This window comes from Lutra lutra, chromosome 3 (assembly GCF_902655055.1).
Source record: "Lutra lutra chromosome 3, mLutLut1.2, whole genome shotgun sequence".
NCBI classification, from domain to species: Eukaryota; Metazoa; Chordata; class Mammalia; order Carnivora; family Mustelidae; genus Lutra; species Lutra lutra.
Genome location: NC_062280.1, coordinates 145765095 through 145785618, shown reverse-complemented (window position 1 = coordinate 145785618; position 20524 = coordinate 145765095). Strand labels below are relative to the sequence as shown.

The window sequence follows — 20524 nt, the reverse complement described above, 5'->3', positions numbered from 1 at the left end:
GAGGGGAAGTTACCTGCTTGTATACAGCTGGGAGGCAGATCTGAAGTTTCAATCAAATACTCCTATTGTTACCCCTATTTTCACTTTCATTTCCAAGGGGTTCTTGTTGCTGAGAATTCCTGAGCTTTTGCAGGTTTTGCTAGGGTAAACTGGGCTCCTCCTTCCTTTCTCCTCTGCCAAATTAAAATTCTGCTTTCTGAGGCCGGCTCCATAAGCCACTACTCATCCAACTGTATATCCCAGATTCTCAAATGCTACCGCTGTTGCCTTCTTTCTTTGTTCTTATAGGTATGTGCCTTAAAAAAAAAAAAAAAAAGTCCCTTAAAAGTCATTTTAATGGAGTTTCAGGAAGGGCCAGGAGCTAAATAAAACATGTACTCATCTTTAATCTGAAAACTGTCAATCACTCTTCATCCTTTCACATTGAAATGGCATTATTTAATTTTTCTTCACCATTAAGACAGTGGCGTCCAATGTTCAGGAGGAACGGGAAGTAGGAAAGTTAGAAATTGGGGTTTTGGTGGAACTGAATTTGATGACTGCATGCTCTTATAACTGAATGTATCTCACTGTCTTAACAATGTGTTTGGAACTGTGGGAAATAAAAGTATGTCCTATTTCTGAACAGCCTGGAAAATTTCTCAGTAAGGTTAACTATTTAAAGAGGTCCTTGAATTGATAATTAACCAAAAAGAGAGTATTCAGAGGGAAAAACCATCAGCCAAAGGAGTGGAATAGTCAGAGGCAAGCCCAACGAAGGCAGCTTTGAAAAATAAACATTTAGGGGTGCCTGGGTGGCTCAGTGGGTAAGCCTCTGTCTTTGGCTCAGGTCATGATCTCAGGGTCCTGGGATCGAACCCTGCATCGGGATCTCTGCTCGGCAGGGAGCCTGCTTCTCTCTCTCTCTCTCTCTCTCTTTGCCTACTTGTGATCTCTCTCTCTGTCAAATAAATAAATAAAATGTTTTAAAAAAAAAGAAAAATAAACATTTAGAAACGTTTCTTTTGTGGGGTTTGCATAATGTGTATTAGATACAAAGTGATCAACTGATTGAAGAATGAGGTTTACTTTATGCAGACAAAGGCTGCTGGCATACAGAAAAAAAGAAGCTGTTCTGCTTACAATACAGCTGCTTTAAAATCTTTATTCGTTATTTTTCAGAATAGTGGGTAATAAAGATGTGAAATAATTTTTTTAAAATACCAGTTTAGTGCCCAGCAACCTTATGAAAAGAGATACAGTAAAACATTGTATTTTTTCAGTGATGTGCTGGTTTTAAAGTTACGGTCTTCTACAGGTTGAAAACACCATCATCATCATCATCATCATCATTGTTACTGAAATAAATGCAGGTAAAACAACTTTGTTTCTGTGCACCTGCAACTCTCTAGTCCCTAACGCCAATTATCCCACTGAAATAATTGTCTTCATAACATGGGTTCTGATAATGCACAAGTTTAGGAATATAACTACTGCCTGAGACAAAGCTGGCTTTTAATTGGATGCATACAGCTATGAGAGGAAGGACTCCAAGGAGAATATTGCACATGTTCAAAAACTAAGACAAATCTGTCCTCCCCATCGGATCTGGATAGGAGGTGGTGGGAAGGGAAGTGTGGCTGAGAGGTACAGATGTCTGAATGCAGAAGCTTCCCAAAGCCATAGAGTGGGGAATAAACTCAGAAGTACAATGAATACAGTGGCGCCTGGGTGGCTCAGTTGGTTAAGTATCTGACTCCTGGCTTCAGCTCAGGTCATGACCTCAGGGTCTTGAGATCAAGCCCCATGTCTGGCTCCACACTCAACAGGGAATCTTCTTGAGATTCTCTCTCTCCCTCTCTTCCTGTCCCTCCCCGCATTCGTGCATGCATTCTCTCTCTCTAAAAAGTAAATAAATACATCTTTAAAAAAAAAGAAAGAAAGAAAGGAGTACAATGAGCCTGTAACTTTGTAGACAAAGAGAAGGCACAGAACAAGGAATACGGTCATCAAAATGAGGTTTCAAAAAATGTAATCTCCCAGTACACTATGGGGCAAAAAAATCTAGCCACAGAAAACAGCTCAGACCCTAAGTCATTGCAAGGACCCCAGGCCATTTGAAGCTGGCCTGGAAGGCTTGGCAGTAGAAATGTGAGAGACTCACTTCCCAGATCAATGGCATTGAGGAATCCACATTTATAGTCATGTGGATAGAGCCAAGCAAAAGGAACAGACTGGATTAATAATACTGATGAAGGGGCTTACCCCATGGTATCCTTTTTTTTTTTTTTTTAAAGATTTTATTTATTTATTTGTTAGAGAGAGAGGGAGCGAGCATGAGCACAGGCAGACAGAGTGGTAGGCAGAGGCTCCCCGCTGAGCAAGGAGCCCGATTCGGGACTCGATCCCAGGACGCTGGGATCATGACCTGAGCCAAAGGCAGCCGCTTAACCAACTGAGCCACCCAGGCGTCCCGGTATCCTTTGGTTTTTAATTCAAGAAACATTTACTGAGTATCTACTATGTGTGAGGCATATAGTCTTTTCTCATCATTTGTCTCATTACCTTATAAGCCAAATGTTGAAAAAAAAAAAACCCAGTTAATTGATTTCACAGACTGATTGATGTTCTTCTGTAAGAACAACAGATTGATTTTTTTCACAGACAGCAATACTAATTCCTCCATTACGTCCTCCTCCTCCTGTGCACACGGTCCAATCGACTTCAGAGCCAACTCAATACAAAGAGCAGAAGAAAGGCATTAAGAGAACAAGGTCCATTAGGCCCAATATTGCCTCGATTACTTTAATTCCATTATTCCTGTTCATATTACTTCTTTAATCAATATCTCCTTTCAGTTATTCATGTTTACCCTTTTCAAAATCGCAAGTAATAGGATTATGGTCTTTTGAGCTCAGTAGCAACAGACTTTCATAAATATATTTCTGAATTTGTGATTGTCTCCAGATCTGCAACTGAGGAGTCTTAAATTGAATCAGGTCTTCCAGAGGCCCTCTCATATAAAGATGCAGAGCTTATTAATGCAATATAGGTGCTTTTACCTGTTAGGCCATCTGTCACTCCCTGTCAAGACCACTCACGTAAGCTTTAATGGCGTTCAAAGTTTCTTCTTCCTGTGTCTAAGCTCCAGGGTCATGTAACTAGTTTCCAGAATGGATCTTTTCCGTACATATTCCTGCTTTTCATTGCACATAATCCTTCTACCTTCCACTGGCAATTACTCTGCCCTGCAATAGTTTCACCTGGACATGACATGAGCCACGGCCTCTCCTGCATGACAATTAATCAATCCCTCAGTTCCACCTCTGTAAAAGCTTTAGAAATTAAAGGAACTCTGTTCCTCTCCATTCTTCTAACAAACATCAATGCAGTGCCTACTAGATGCAAGAAGTTGCTCTTCAGGCTTGGACAGGATCTGTAATGGGCTGGTGGCCCTTCCCCATAACAAGCACCAGTCCTCCCAAAGTGCTGTCAAGAATGTGGGATTTATTATTATTTTTTTAAAGATCTTATTTATTTATTTGACAGAGAGAGATCACAAGTAGGCAGAGAGGCAGGCAGAGAGAGAGAGAGGGAAACAGGCTCCCTGCTGAGCAGAGATCCCAATGCGGGGCTCAATCCCAGGACTCTGAGATCATGACCTAAGCTGAAGGCAGAGGCTTAACCCAGTGAGCCACCCAGGTGCCCAAGAACATGGAATTTAAAGAAGCATGTGAAATTGTGATGTGAAGAGTCCCTCAGAAGTTCTCCCAGAGTTCAGTAAATTCACATATGAGCAGAGAAAAGCTTCATAAAGGATATGAATTCGAGTGAGATCTTGGAGGATGGGAGGATTTTGAAAAGGGAAGCTAGGAAGAGAAAGGGACAAACTGTGTGTGAAAAGAAATGCAGCAGATTTAGCTGGGGGTCAATGATTTTCAGACCAAATGCAAGAGAGAAATGGCTGAGATCCTCAAGGAACAGGTGAGGAAGGCCTGACTTCCCCTGGAAGCAATGAGACCAGAGAGGCGAGAGGCAGGACATAGCTCTTCCTCGCACAGCCTCATCACCACATGCACGATGAATCGAAGGCAGCTGCATCTTACAGACACGAGGCAGGAAGGCAGGCAAGGCAAGATGGAAGGGGATCTCCTCTCCAAAATGTGATTCCCGCCCACCCTACCTGGCTGCACATGCTCTTTCCCACTTCCTGTTCCACGAACACCCAAACGTCAAGCACACTCCCTGCTCTGCATAGCTCTGTGCTAAGCTGCCTTCCCTCTGTCTCCTTTGGAATGTTCTCTCTCCACCACACTAGCCCATCTGGCAGTGCTCGACTCCTTCCAATCTCCGCTCAAATGCTAACTTCTCTATAAGGCATTTCCTGACTGCCCCAAGCCAAACCACTTGCTCCGTTCCCTTGTGTAAGGGAAAGCTACTATGCAGCTCCATCAGAGCAACTGTTTCTAAAGGATCATCTCCCAACTGAACTATAACACCCTTGATATTACCCCCAGAACAATTATTGGCACATGTGGGAAGGATACTACATGAGTGAATGAATGAATGAATGAATGAAGCGAATAGTCATATGAACAAAAGAAAAAGAAGACTAGAAAAGGATGGCCATAGATGAAAAGGAAAAAGAAAGTAAAACTATGAAAGAATACAGAAACCTGGAGAACTTAGTAATAACTAAATGTAGGGTAATTGGGGGCACCTGGGTGGCTCAGTGGGTTAAAGCCTCTGACTCCGGCTCAGGTCATGATCCTAGGTTCCTAGGAATGAGCCCCACATCGGGCTCTCTGCTCAGCGGGGAGCCTGCTTCCCCCTCTCTCACTCTCTGCCTGCCTCTCTGACTACTTGTGATCTCTGTCAAATAAATAAATAAATAAATAATCTTTAAAAAAATAAATAAATGTAGGGTAAGCAAAACACGGAGAATGCCAAGCTTCTGAGTTCTCTGCCAGAAGCCTAATGCTCTTCTTCATTGCTTTTCACATTATCAGCTTAGAAACACTGAGCATAAACACGTGGATTTAAAAGAAACAAAGGAGGAACCACCAGGAGACAGAGGCAGGGAAGAACCCAGACAGAACAAACACTAAGATTCCTATTTTAACTTATTCGGGTGTAAACATTTTCTGAGAAAAATTTGATAGATTCTTCATTCAGAGTACAGTTTCTTTAATTAGAAGAGTTTCCATGTAACATAAATATACTCTAATTTCAGAAGCATAAAAAACTACCATGTTAATTATTAACTAACTAAAGGGACACAGAAAATCATTTCCCCTTTGTAAAAATCAGAGTTTAACAATGAATATGTTATTATCAATTCCATAGAACTCTTACATCTGAATTTTCAGAAATCTAAGGTTAGTGAAATTAGAGAATGCAAAACAGAAGGGGGGAAAAGACTAAGTAACAGTAAATTAGTTTTTAATTTTCAGGGCACCTGAGGTTGTATTTCTCATGTATTTTCTCTTTAATAGTAGGGAAGTTCTGGTACACATAAAATAACCTAACTATTAAAAGAGGATTTATTAGAATGTTATAATTGTACTAACATACCTTAAGAGTACACAGCAAGGTATTTAAGGACAGTCTAATGACCAAAATGTAATTGCTCACTGAACTCTACATGTAATTGTCAAAGGGCTATTCCATCATCATTCAGACTTGATCACTGTGTGACAATATAAATCTGTTGTTTTAATTTCTTTTCTTTTCTTTTCTTTTTTTTTTTTTTTTTCATGTAGGCTCCACACCCAGCAGGGCCTGAACTCCTGACCCTGAGATCAAGACCTGAGCTGAGATCAAGAGTCAGATGTCCAGCCAACTGAGCCACCCGGGCGCCCTGGTTCTTTTAATTTCAATGAAGCCCCATAGACACTCTCACCAACCAAACAAGGAGATTCCCATGGTAAGTCACGGAGGGCCTCTAACTGACGGTAGCAGGCTGTTGAACAAAATGAAGTAGAAAAGCAAGCAACGGAGGCGCCAGGATGGAGCTTACATCCATACATAGCCTCTGGTAGAACCATGCCTGTGTGCATCACGCACTCCATAAATATCTGTCGTTTGATTCACCAGATTTTTTTGGACTAATGTCGGTGTGAAAAACGGTAAAATGATTTTTACTTTCATTTTCACTTTCTACTGCGTGTCATCATCTTACAAATCCATGCTGTCTAGGCCAATGCTATCACTTGGCCATGGTGCAGCCTGCAGCCCCACCCCCAGGAACATGAACGCCTCCATGGGAGTGAGAAGAGGTAAATAAATTATTCCAGCCCGCCTGCTGTACAGGTTTCCGGAAGGCCAGGGCCTGAGGCCCTCAGTCCCTCGTAGACCTTGGCCTGCCAACCTGTAGTAGCTAACACCAATGCACTGGCTTCTAAAGATGCTTTCCTCACCCCCTCTTCCCCGGGAGAAAATCCCTCCAGGCCTTTGACTTCTCTCAGCAGGAGACTTCCTTTTGGTATAAAAAGGTAATGCTTTCCTGGAAGTAAGGTAGACATAGCCGGAAAGCTCTACCCTTTCAGGAAACAGGGGCTTTCTAAATAGACACTTCTAAAGAATGGGTTCATAACAGCAATGTCCACAGTCGCCAAACTGCAGAAAGAGCCAAGATGCCCCTTCAATAGACGAATGGATAAAGAAGATATGGTCCATATATGCAATGGAATATTACTCAGCCATCAGAAAGGACAAACACCCAACTTTTGCATCAACATGAATGGGACTGGAGATTATATTGAGTGAAATAAGTCAAGCAGAGAGAGTCGATTATCATATGGTTTCACTTACTTGTAGAACATAAGGAATAACATGGAGGACATTAGGAGAAGGAAAGGAAAAGTAAATTGGGGGAAATCGGAGGGGGAGGCGAACCATGAGAGACTGCGGACTCTGAGAAACAAACTGAAGGTTTTAGAGTGGGGAAGGGAGGAGGGATGGGTGAACCTGGTGGTGGGTACTAAGGAAGGCACGTATTGCATGGAGCACTGGGTGTGGTGGATAAACAATGAATCTTGGAACACTGAAAAAAATAAAATAACATAAAAATTTAAAAAAGAACGGGTGATTAAAGGCTACCTCGAGACCAGGATCCTCATATTTGATCAACACTCAAATCTAAACACTCAAAAGAGAACTTTTAATAATTTTGAGCTAAGGAAGAACGGAGTGGGGAGACGACACAAGAGCAGATCTGTCTCAGGACAGTCTGCATGGATTAGTGCCAGGGAGCAGAACACTACATTTAATAAGTGCGAGGCAATGCAGCAGGAAAGGAAGAACAGCCCGACTAAGTGTGATTTAAGTGGTATTGAATTAGCTGGAAAGATATCTTGATGTACTGATAGGGGCGGCATGTAAATTGGCAGTTCAGCCTGAAATGAGAAGGCACGACTTGCTCACACAGAGGGCTCTATTTTATAGAAACTGCATTTGCTCTTACGTTTAAAAGGAAAAATCTTAGCACCTTCATGACGTTGTTTAACTTGGACTATCCTGAAAGTAAGCGTTCACCGAAGCCAGGGGTCAGCTAGAGGACCTGTCCACCTCTGATGGCCGCAATTTATTTTTTCAACTTAAATTTGACCAGGGCCATTATGGTCTCTGTCATTCATTCGTTCAACCAATATTAAGCAAAAGGCACTGTGCTCGTTTCTTTAAGGGATACAAAACGAATTAAGTGTCCTTCCCTAGGATGGTGTGATGGGTTTTGAAATGTGTACTCCAAAGGGATGTTGAAGGCCTAATCTCTCATACATGTATGTGTATGAGACCTGATTCAGAAGTAGGGTCTTTTGGGATGGTCAAGTTAAGATGAAGTCATTAAAGTGGTCCCCAATCCAATGTGAAAGTTACCCTTATAAAAAGGGGAAATTTGAACAGAGAGATAGAGACACATAAAAGGAAGACAATGTCAACGCCCAGGGAGAAGGATGGCCAGGTACATGCCAGATACACCAAAGGTCATCAGAAGCTAGGACAGAGGCATGCAAGAGGGTTTCCCTCACAGCTCTCAGAAGAAACCAACCTCACTGACACATGGATTTCACAAGTCTGGCCTCTGGAACCACCCAGTGATAAGTTTAAGCCACCTGGTTTGGACTACATTGGTATAGCTGTCAGAAAAAACTAATATAAATTGGGTCACAAAAGCAGTGAGGCCAATGACAAAACTGCCAGGGAACAGAACTCTCTGAGGGGGTCTTTCCACAGATCTCTGACTCAGTGAAAGCGGGCAGGTCCTTCTACAGCAGTTCCATAAAGGCCATCAAAGAAAAAGATGGTTTATATCCTATATGAAGGCTGACCCAATGGGAACTGTTTAATCCTCTAAAAAGATGATTAGAAAGAAACAGAAGCAATAAAGGTTAATGGAAAATTAATCTTGGTGACCTATTTGGGCAAATCAAAGTTGTGGGACATGCATTTACTTAAAAGGAAAATGCAAAGAATATTTAGAACGGCAACTCCAGATAAGGGGACAGAGATAAGACTTTAATTAGAAGAGTTTCAATACTCACATATTTACAGAAATGTTGAAAAGATAAAAGCCTTCTGATAGGGTAATAGAGATGAACAACAGTGGTAATACTACGTTAACTCTGCAGAAAACGGAAAGAGAGTTCCAGTGACTAGTCCTATTTCCCCACTGGCTGTGTACAGAGGCCCTATTGTAGGGACTTTGCAGGTGCTCCTCAAAGGCACGCTAGTTCCCTGAGCTCACCGAGGACTGGTCCTCTGCACCCCAGGTGTAAGGGAGTGAAACACATAGGAGAGAATGATGTCAATGGTATAATTAAGCTGAATCACCTCTCCCGCAGTGACAAACAACATGCCATTAGTCCTACTTGTCGCTCCCTGGACACACATCCCTTTACCTGAGCATGATGAGCTCTCTCTCTTCCACGTCTTACAGAAATATGCTGGCTTCCGAGGACCTGTAAAATAAAGGCCATTTTGTTAGAAGGAACTCCAAACACCGCATTCAGAGAGCTGTTTGAACCTATGCAGGCAGACACAAGGTTTCACTTGCAAAGTTTGAGCTGAATGCTGCCCTTTCTTATTTCTAGCCATTCCAACTGACTGCCCTTGGAGAACGTCTCTGCGTGGTGCTAACCCGGTAACAATCAATAAATGTGAAGGTCTTCTCATAAACCCAGCCCACGAACCGTCAATCTTCCAAAGAGTATTTCTGCTTTGAAGGTAGTCCTTGTTGCCAAAGTAGCTCCGTCAGGGCCAAGGCTAGAGCCAGGGCCTCCCACAACCAAAAAAACCTAAATAAATAAAGCTATATGTTAATGAAAGGGAGTACAACCTAGAGTATCACTCCAAAGTTGTTCTGAGGGCTGACTGGTATAGGATTAGCATGTTTAAGTGTGGGAAAGACTTATTCCAAACTTCTAAGATAAAGTAACAGAAACATAGAAGTTTCCTCTCAGAAAGTCTGCTGTGGTGCAAACTATAAAAATGCATCTAGACATTTTCATAAGATAAATCCCACCTTTATTTTCTAGAAAGTACTTTAAAGTACTCTTACTCCAGCTGGATCCATAGACCAGCAACATCAGCATCACGGGGGAGCCTAAGAACCTACCTGAGACCTACTGAAATGGAATCTGCATTTTACCGAGACCTTCAAGGGGTTCCCAGGCACATTCAAGTCTGAGAAGCATGGTTCTGAAATGCATTATGCATCTGGCCTGTGATTACTAGAATCACAAGAACTAAGTCACCTGAGACTTCTAAGACTGTCCTCTGGTGTCCAGGAGTTAATGAAATCAAAATCTCTTTACTACAGTTGCATGAATCTGGGAACCTACTAAACTCCCCAGAAGCCACTTCTTGCTGCCTACATCAGCTTTTCCTTTCCAGAACATGTTATGTTAATTATCAACTGATACCTAAAAGCACAGCATTATTCTAGAAGGATTCTGTTTTACAGTCAATAGACTAGCATCAGGTCATTCATTCATTCTATAACCAGATAGTGAATATCTACTTAGGTGATCTATAATAACCAACATTGTGCAAAGAGCCCGAAGTCTAGCAGAAGGACAGAGATTTATTTCAACATTGAATTGTAGGTCTACTATGGAAAGGTCAGCACAGAAAACCAGGCTGCAGAGGTGGGCAGTGGTGTATACTTGGGAAGTTTCTAACCCAGACCTGGAATACTGGGAAGTCTTCCTGAGCTCAGCTTTGGGAAAAAAAAAAAAAAAAAGATGAAAGATTTTTTCAAGAAGCAGCTCACCTATAGGCACAGTGAGTGTGGTATTAGGTTGTGGCAAGTACCTAGACCAGCAATGAAAGAGGTAACTACCTTATTTAGAAAAAACATTGAATTGTGATTGTATAGGGTTTTTTTTTTTCCAACTGCTTTGAATATTTGTATGCATGAGCTATAAATGTGGCGGCCTTTAGGAACATTTTTTTTCCCTTTTAATTCTCCTACCTGTAGACAAGGAGGAATGGCAAACATCAAATGCAAGAAACACAAACTCAGAAGTCTGTGGAACACTGCAAGGGGGCAGGGATAACAGAACGGTGCCCTCCACATTTGCTATTTGATCACAGAGAGTGTCACTGAAACCGCAAACAGCAGTTCGGGGGCCATAAAGAGAATTGCATTAAAGTTAATACAAAAGTCCGGGAAATGTCTCAGGCGAGGGACACTGGCTATTTGGCAGGTGCACGGCTGGGAGCAACTGAAGGCTCTCATTGGGACACTGAGTGCACACCTCTCTCCAAGCCTGTCTCTTCTCTGTGCATTTAAATAGTTCTTATCCCATCTCCTTCCCCCTCACTTACTCTTGCGATTTCTCTCCTCTTGGTCATTTTCCTTCTTCCCTAGTACCTCCAGGTGCCCTCCTGTCTCTGAGTCAACTCTCATCTATTTTCCTTCTAATCCGCCTGCTTTTCCACACCCTCCTTTTGTGAGGAGATAAGGGACAGAAGCGAGGACAACCACAAACATCTTTCTACTCTCTTCCCTTGATCTCTCTTCCCTTTGCTCCACTAACATCCCCACACTTCTGTTCCCCTCTCCTAAACTCACTTTCCTTTCCTAGAGTCGATCTCCTTTATCAGTATATAGCCAGTTCTCCCAAGCACAGAGCTCAGAAATTACAGACCTGCAGGCCGCCTCCACTGTTCCAGTGTCAGCCTTGGAGTTCCCAGATTCTCCAACCCTGCCAGGTCAACAGTTGAGAAGAAAAAAAACAAAAAACAAAAAACTTTGAAAATGTAGTAATTTAACATTTTCTTAGTTTTAAAATGTAGAACAATTCTGGATTATCCAGCTGCTGTGCTGAATGGGTAACAAAGGTATAAAGTACACTAGGCAAAGGGTTTCATTCTAACCCTGGTTCTCCTTAAGTGCATTCCCTCCAACCCACCATGAATCCAACCTTTTCATTACTCTTCTCCCTCTTTGTACAGATCCCCTACACCCTCCTGGAATGACTGAAATGTGCCTCATTACCAGCCCAAGGAAGATGAATGACACAGGTCAAGAGTTAACGGAGTGCTTCTTGACAAAGACACAATGCAGCACACAAAAAGGCTCATTTAACGCCCCATCAGGAAGCCTTACAAGTTACAGCTTAATAAATATACGAAGATTATTGTAATACAGAAAACGTCTAGTACCGCTTCCCCCATGAAATGCACTTAGGGAGAACTCTACGGAGCAGGCTTTGATACGGCAATCTCACACTTACTCTCCGAATTGCAGAAAAGCAATTTGGTTTTCTTTAGGCATTTCACTCTATTTTCAACCCCTGTGAATTATTTTCAACCCCTGTGAACTATCAGTAAAACTTTGTAGACAAATCCCCATCTTCTATCCCAGTCCCTAGATGTAGCATATGCCCCTCACATATAGTATATGCTCTGCAAATTTTTGATGAATGAATGAGTTTATTAATCAATTAACTGACGGATCAGTGTAAGTCTAAGACACAACAGAATTAAGTAGAGGAAAACACTATCACACACTAAAGCACTTTGAAAAATTCCAAGGTTTTGGCATTGTCATCTAATCATATGGTCAACTTAGGGTCTTGGATGTAACTTGCCTCCGAGATCTAGTAAAAGGAAGAGGGGCTGGTTGGGTGGGGACACTAAGTTGTCCAATGTGATGACCGACATTCTAATGGCAAACAAGCAGATATAAAAACTCTAAAAAGAAACGAAAATTCTCAAAAAATTTTAAAAATACAGTTAGCTTGCGATAAATTAGTGAATCTTTCCATGTAGTTCCCATGATACACACCCTTTTATTACTGATGGTCCCATCACATCATTACCTCTCCTCAACAGTTTCTGTGTCACACAAGGGAGTCTATACTAGGGCACAGCCCCCCCAAGATTTTCTAGACAAGCCAAGAAAGCTCCAGAATGGATTCACTGTAGGCCGTGATCCTATCTTAGATAAGGGGAAGAGGAGACTCAACAAGCTGAGCTATGCCTTAGCAGAACTAAGGAGTCCCCATCTCCTTGGATTCACCTCAGAATTAGCAGTTTCCCCAAACAGGGACTGCCAGTCACTCCTTATCAATCAAATAGGAGTTAGAGGCAGAGCTGGCCTGGCCTGCAGTGGTAACTTGTTATATTTTGCTCTGTATCTCTTAATAATTTCTTAAAGATCTATTTCATTTTATATAATCAACAGTGTTCCAGAAATTAGAGTTCCTTTCTTCATGTTAAAAACTGTAAGAGGGGGCGCCTGGGTGGCTCAGCCTTGGGCTCAGGTCATGATCCCAGGGTCCTGGGATCGAGCCCCGCATCGGGCTCTCTGCTCAGTGGGGAGCCTGCTTCCTCCTCTCTCTCTGCCTGCTTTTCTGCCTACTTGTGATCTCCATCTGTCAAATAAATTAAAATCTTAAAAAAAAATAAAATAAAAACTGTAAGAGGAAAAAAACAAAAAAACTGTAAGAGGTTCTTTTTAACATTAACACCATTAATATCGTCAGGGTGAGATGGTCACCCCTCCAGAAAAGAATGCCTCAGAATCCTATCTACTCTAATCCCACAGGAAGAGCTCCCTATACTAACTTTCAACTCCATTGCGCCCTCAGACTTGAATCAGTTTTAACAAATGCCCTGCACTCACATTTGAAAAGAAGGATTTGACCCCTTGAAGAAAAAGTTTTGACAGCTCTAGGACACATGTATTTTAATTTAAATCTGACCCAGAGTGAGACATCTAAATGACCCATCAATGAAAAAAGAAAAAAAAAAATTTGAAAACAATCTCTAGTTATTACTTATATTACTACCTCTGCATATCATAAGACCCAGATGTGTTACCATTCAACAGTGTTTTCTAATAATAATGAACTGAAGAAAAGATACCATGTTTTAACTTTTTTTACCCCCTCATTTCATTTTGAGGGTTCCAGCAATCTAGTTTCCTAGCAATATAAGAATCCCAGATCTACAATTTCAGTCATATCTATACAGTATGAAAAGCATTTCCAAAAAGAAAAAAAAAATAGCTGTATTTGCCATCTGTACTCACTACCTTAAGTTCTACAGCTATGTTTTTGCACTGGGGTGTTAAGAACAGCAGAGAGAAGGCGGGGAGGAACCTGATCCCCTCCTCCCCACCAAAGCCAGTTCTGAGTGCCTTCTCCCCCTGTGATTCACATGGTATCTTTTCAACATCAATTCTCTGTTCAAATTACCTCAACATCTTTGGATTTCTTCTATTCTCATCCCAATAAGCTAGTACTTTTGGGAACAATTAAAAAAAAAAAAAAACTACTTCCACAATATTTGTGTCCATGTGTGTATATACACTGTCATCTGTCATATGACTTCCAAATCTGAACTTAAGACCAAATAGTCAAATAGTACATACCAAACAGGAGCTACTGAATAAACCTGATCAGTGAAGGAGTCTTGCCACCATTGCTACTACTATGTCCCTGAAGGATATAATCTGGAAAAGCTACTTCCCAGGCCCTTGATGCAGCCAAGCCCTCCATTAAATAGACCTTCCAGACAGAGGGGACTGGGTGAATGCCTCCGTAAGAGATCACCACATATTTTCATAGTTTACAAGGATAAAGCAATTACAGCTTTAGTCGTTCATGAATAAAGCCTCTTTAACATTTTAATGAGAACATTAAACTCAGCTTCACTTGGTTTGGTCTCCCCAGAAAGTCTGTTAGCCTAAGAGAAAGTTTCTTTTAAAAAGCAGTAATGAAATTGCAGGCCTGTCTGTGTCCCCTAGGGCATGACTCGGCCACAAACACTGGCTGTGTTATTCCCCCCCGCCCCCCGAACAAGCCTATATATTTTAAGATTTTTATTTTATTTTATTTATTTATTTGTCAGAGAGAGAGAGGGAGAGAGAGCAAGCACAGGCAGACAGAATGGCAGGCAAAGGCAGAGGGAGAAGCAGGCTCCCCAATGAGCAAGGAGCCCGATGTGGGACTCAATCCTAGGACGCCGGGATCATGACCTGAGCCGAAGGTAGCTGCTTAACCAACTGAGCCACCCAGGTGTCCCAAGCCTATATATTTTGATAGGACTACAGTTAGGGAAGTGAGAGACAGTCTCTGAAGAAACACCCCCCTCTCCGCAGTACTGGTGTGCTTGTGTGTGCTCACTCATTTTATCTCTGACTTGTCTCATAATTCGCTTTTATGTTATACACAGCTTTGACTACAATGTGTGACTCAGTAAATGTTCAATCATACTTTTCTGCTGTTTTCCCTTAATCATTTTCTACCAGCTCTGTTCTCTCTTGCACTGTGACTAATTCCCACCAAGGCTACCAACTGCTGTTCGCCTGGAGACCCATTAAATTCCCCAGACAACCAAGAGAGCTTCAGAAGCCAAAGGTGAACAAGAAATCATTCTCAGACTCAGTGACTTAGCATGAATGTCTGCCTCTTCTTCTGAACAAAACCTGAAGCGGTGTAAGAGAAAGAGTTTGTCACCTTGAAAATCGAGTGGAAGAGACGAGTAAAACCAAAGTGGGTTCGTCTACAGGTAATGCATGACATTTCCTGAACACCAACTGTGAATGAAGAGCTATTTTAGGTCCTGGGGGGACAGTGAGAAATGAAACAGACAAGACCTCCATTCCCACTGAGCTTAAGAACTAGCTGGAGAAACAGGGAGTAAACAAACAAACACATCAGAAGGTAATAAGGGCTACAAAGAACATATAACAGACCCAAGGGATAAGAAGACCAGTTAAATAGGAAGGACAGGAAAAACCCAGCAGAGCAAAAATCTAGAACAAATCCTTAAGGTCGTGAAAAGATGTGGAGGAACCTGAAATGCAGGTTACTAAGTGAAAGAAGGTAATCGGTATAATTCCAGCTATATGACATTCTGGAAAAGGCAAAACTCCAGTGGAGATAGTAAAAAGATCAGTGGTTTCCAGGGGTTGGGGAGAGGAAGGGATGAACAGGCAGAGTACAGAGGAGTTTAACACAGTGAAACTGTTCTGTACAATACTTCATAATGGTAGATACATGTCATTATACAGTTGTCAAAAGCCATAAAATGCACAACACTAAGAGCGAACCCTGAAGTAAACTACAGGCTCTGGGTGATAATGACATGTCCGTGTAGGAGCACCGCTCTAACAAAGGCATCAATCTGGTGTGGGACATCTGTCGTGGAAAGGGCTGTGTGTGTGGTGGGGTAGGGGGCAGGAGATATAGGAGAACTCTCTGTACTTTCTGTTCAGTTTTGCTGTGAATCTAAATTGCTCTAAAAAATAAAGTCTTTTTAAAAAAAATCCTTAAGGTAAGAGAGTGTGGTGTGTAGAAGAACTGAAAGAAGTTCAGCTTCGCTGGAGTCTAGTGAACAAGGCAGAGAAGAATAACATCAGGATGAGCCAAGGAGGTCATGGTTAGAAGTCTGAGTTTCACCCTAGAAGCACCAGGAGCCACTGTCTAGTTTTAGGCAGGGCCTGTTTTAATGTGTTTTACATTTCTGAAATGTCATTCTGGCTACTGTGTGGAAAATGGATTACAGAGAGGCAATTGACAGAGGCTGATGATGGTGATCTAATTGAGGGTGGGAGAAGCAGGCAGGTTTGAAAGTGCATTTGAAAGAGGAGCTGACAGGATTGGTGATGGAGACAATGGATATGGGACGTGAGGGAGAAAGAGAAATCAAAGATGATTTCTCAATGGGAGGAGACAGCCCTTCCTGAGATGGGGAAGATCCCCGGGGAACTACCTATGAGGACCACACAAGGTGCCACATGCCATGTGACAGACCAATGGAAGCCATGGGAGTGTCTGTGTCCACCAAAGACACATGTGCCTTCATGTGAAAAGCAAATGGATGTGTGTGCCAGTCACAGACACACATATGTTCACTGGTCCAGGGAGATATATGTGAATATATATAAAGGTTAGTAAATGGTCTCTGCAACTTAAAGCAAATGTAAAATCATTTCAGGAATCTTTCAAGGACTAAAGAGAAAGATTATCGGTATTTCCATTAACTTGTAAGGAAGCTGAAGGCAAAAAAGACGAAGGGTCTCACTGAGGGTCACACAGCCACTGGCCAGCAGAGCTGACACTAGGAGCCAGGTTTCCGGGCAGATCACACCATACATACATCACACATGCCTGTGTATCCTCTGGAACATGAGCACACACGTGCTGGATGAGGGTGGGGTGCCGCCGCCCTGCCTGCAACTCAGCCTGTGAGATGTTATTCAAATAATCTAGAAAATGTGGCTGACAGGACTAAAAAAATGTCCATAACACGGGAGCAAACCTGACACAGAGCAAATCAAACACTAAAGTGAAACGCGCCACAGACTTTTAAATGAACACCTCAACGACAAACACTGTGGTCTCCTGTGCACAAGCTCTTCAGTAGCCCTCGTCAGGGTTACACAGACGGAGCTTCCTCAAAAGATGGAGCACGAGGGGCGCCTGGGTAGCTCAATGGGTTAACCACTGCCTTCGGCTCAGGTCATGATCTCAGGGTCCTGGGATCGAGCCCCACATCGGGCTCTCTGCTCAGCCGGGAGCCTGCTTTCCCCTCTCTATCTCCCCTCTCTCTCTGCCTGCCTCTCTGCCTACTTGTGATCTCTCTCTCTCTGTCACATAAAAAAATAAAATTAAATTTAAAAAATATATAAATAAAAAAAAATAAAAAATAAAAGACGGAGCACGAGCCCATGACTCACTGGCATAACCTTATCTCCTCATATGCTTCATCTGGAATTCCTCTTCTATTCCTCAGGTTTCTAAAAGGGCACCAACAGCCCGAATAAATTTTAGGAAAAGGGGAAAAAAAAATGCTAGAAGCCAAAGAACTGACAGGTCTGGTTTTTGTACCATTACCTCAAAGAGTAAAATTCCACCAGGTGAAATTACCACTAAAGTAAGTCAGACCATATTTAAAAAAGACAAACACCAGGGACAGGACTGGGAGGCCCGGACATGCTGTTTAGTCTGCATACTACCTATACAAGTTTTTTTTTGTTGTTGTTTTGTTTTGTTTTAAATAGGCTTCATTCCGCCAGGCTTTCCCTCAGAAACAGTGAGGACTCCCACCTCACAACATTTAGAAGTCTGAAAGGGAAACAGTGAGGGGGTGTCTGCCTGTGTTTGTCCCTGTGAGTCATACACTCTCTGTTCTTACTGAATGTGGGTTGTTTGTTTTCTTGTTGATTTGCAGACTTCCTCTCTGCTGCTTTTCTCTACTAATGTTTTTCCAAAGGACCCCTCCAGAGCAAGAACAGCCCACTAATGGACAACATGGCCACAGTCAGTGGTACTCACAATAACTAGACTGAGAACACCCGAAGAAGGGGGTTCAGAAAAAGAGTTTAAAATGTTTGGTCAGGGGCACCTGGGTGGCTCAGTGGTTAAAGCCTCTGCCTTCAGCTCGGGTCATGATCCCAGAGTCCTGGGATCGAGCCCCACAGGAGGCTCTCTGCTCAGCAGGGAGCCTGCTTCCTCCTCTCTCTCTGCCTGCTTCTCTGCCTACTTGTGATCTCTGTCTGTCAAATAAATAAATAAAATTTAAAAAAATAAATAAATAAAAAAATAAAATAAAATGTTTGGTCAGATAACCCCATCCTCCAACATGGAGATTGAAAAAAATTATGTTTCAGGGCTAAAATCATGTATAAAGATGGGAACCACTATCTTCGGCCAGTGATTTTCTTACCAAGTGCTTTCATGAACCCGCACAAGGGATATGCTCTCAGTACATAGAGAAGGACAGTTGACACTTGCCCGGTTGTAAGAGAAACACTCAGAGGGCTCACTCTGAAACTCCCCAAAGGCTCTCACCAAGCTTCCATTCACATCAAGATCCCCCACCCAGACCTTACCTATTCCTGTCCTTTCCACTCTATGGAATGCTTTTTACTGTAGGACACCCCATCCTCCCATATCATTTGATTTTTTTTTTTTCTTTTTGGGTTGGATGGTGATTGAGATTTGCAATGAGAGTTCAGGAAAATGGGGTTAATTCATACGAACCTGACTCAAAGAGCCTGCTCCTAGGCAGGGCCTAAGCCGGTGATCAAGATGGAGGCCTGGGGAGTGCAGACAAATACATCGGGAGCAGTGACTGGGAAAAAGCAGTGGATTGGAAACCAAGGAGGCATGCAAGGTGGTGGCCACTATAAGACACCTTAGAGACAGCTCCAGAGGCCAGGAGCAGAGGCTGCAAGGATACCAGTGGTACCTGTTACAGGAAATGGTGAGGAATCAAGGAGGCAAAAATCAGGTAAATAATGACACCCTTTCCCCTTTGTAGTCAAAACCACCTCATTCCGTTTATTTTTCTATAGTCTTCCCTCCTTCACAGTCTGAGCTCAATGTTAAATGTCCTATCATCCTCATATAACACCTGAAACCCTGGGCTGCCAATTATCATAGTGAGGATCCTATGAAGATTTGTGCACAAGCACACATTGTAACTTTCCTTGCAAAGCACCTTTCACTTCTATTGTGTCATTTAATTCCCACAACACTATGTGATATAAGCACTTAAATAAATAAATCCAAAGAGACTCACCTTGCACAAGAGTAAGACCCTTCATTCAAACCCAGATCTTTTTTTTTTTTTAAGATTTTATTTATTTGAGAGAGAGAGAGAGAGCATGTGCATGTGTGTAGGAAAAGGCAAGGGAGTACAGAGAAAAGATCTGAAGCAGACTCTGTACCGAGTGTGGAGCCACCATGAGGCTCAATCCCACCACCACGAGATCATGACCTGAGCCGAAACCAAGAATCAGACACTTAACTGACTGAGCCACCCAGGTGCCCCTAAACCCAAATCTTGTGACTTGAGATCCTGTGCTTCGAGAATATGCTGCTAGTGTATTTCTTGTTCTCTAAAACAATGTGCTATAAATTACATTAGTGTAGATGTCACAGATTTAGAACTGGTGAGGCAATAAAATAGCATCATTTGATACCCCACTTACTTGGGAATCTGGGATGTGCTACAGTAAGAGATGTGCCTAAAATATAGGTATAGGATGTTGGACAGGGCAGCTGTCCTGCACCCTGAAGGTGCAAAACAAGAAAGTCTGCCCTAGTTTAGTCGATCTGAGCCAATATCACCAACTTAGCACCAACATTCAATTCGAAAAAAAAAAAAAAAAAGTGGGGTTGCCTGGGTGGCTCAGTCTGTTAAGCATCAACTCTGCTCATGATCATCTCAGGGTCGTGAGATTAACCCCCACTTCCAGCTCTACACTGGGCGTGAAGCCTGCTGAAGATTCTCTCTCTCCCTCTTCCTTCCCCGCACCCCCTGCTTGCATTCACTCTCTCTTTAAAAAAAAAAAAAAAAAGTTCTAACTACAAATGATAGAAGTCTGTGCTCAAGGCTAATCAATGCTTTTTGTTTCTTTTTTAAATTTCAAAAAATATATATATAAAAGGTATGATCTTAAAGTAATAGCACCGAGTCTATAAGCTGAAAGAGAAAACAACCACCCTCACATGACTTTGTCAAGTACCTTTATTATGTCTCATTTTATCCCGTAGTTCAAATTTTCTCTTAATTCATATCTGGCTCTCCTTAACAATTACAGCATAAAGCTGGTTTTCAAATATTTGTTGAGTGGAGGGATGGAGGGGCACATAAATGAAAGAATTCACGTGTCCATCAAGCTACACTCCACGTCAGGCGAAGGGTGAAACGCCACTTGAGTCAGACATGGCAGACCAATGCTGGGCTTTGCAATCACGGAGATCCAGACTCAAATCCTGCTGTTTGTCAACTATATTGCTGTGAGGAATTCACTCAACTCCTAATTCTAGGCTTCCTCGTGAGCAAGACAGGGAGAGCCCTGAGTACCACGCAGAACTGGTGTGCAAGTAAAAGTCACAGATTTAGCCACCGTCTAGGCGGCAGAAGTTCCTGTACCTTAGGAATCCTCTCCTCTCTCTCTATCCCACACTTAGCCTGACCCCTGCTCACCAGTTCATAACAGTGCTTCTATACAGAAAACCATCTTATAAAGCTAATGGCCAAATGTCAACTTTACTTACAATGATGGTCAATTTCC

At 42.3% G+C, this 20524-nt stretch overlaps 1 protein-coding gene across 3 annotated transcripts in view; it reads right to left on the bottom strand.

The window, feature by feature from the left end:
- ENOX1 (ecto-NOX disulfide-thiol exchanger 1) overlaps positions 1–20524 on the bottom strand; it is a 571933-nt gene that overhangs the window by 436153 nt on the left and 115256 nt on the right. For all 3 annotated transcript variants that reach the window (XM_047723525.1, XM_047723524.1, XM_047723527.1), the window contains exon 2: positions 8880–8939. The gene's annotated coding sequence lies outside the window, so the exon portion shown is untranslated. The remainder of the gene's footprint in view (positions 1–8879; positions 8940–20524) is intronic.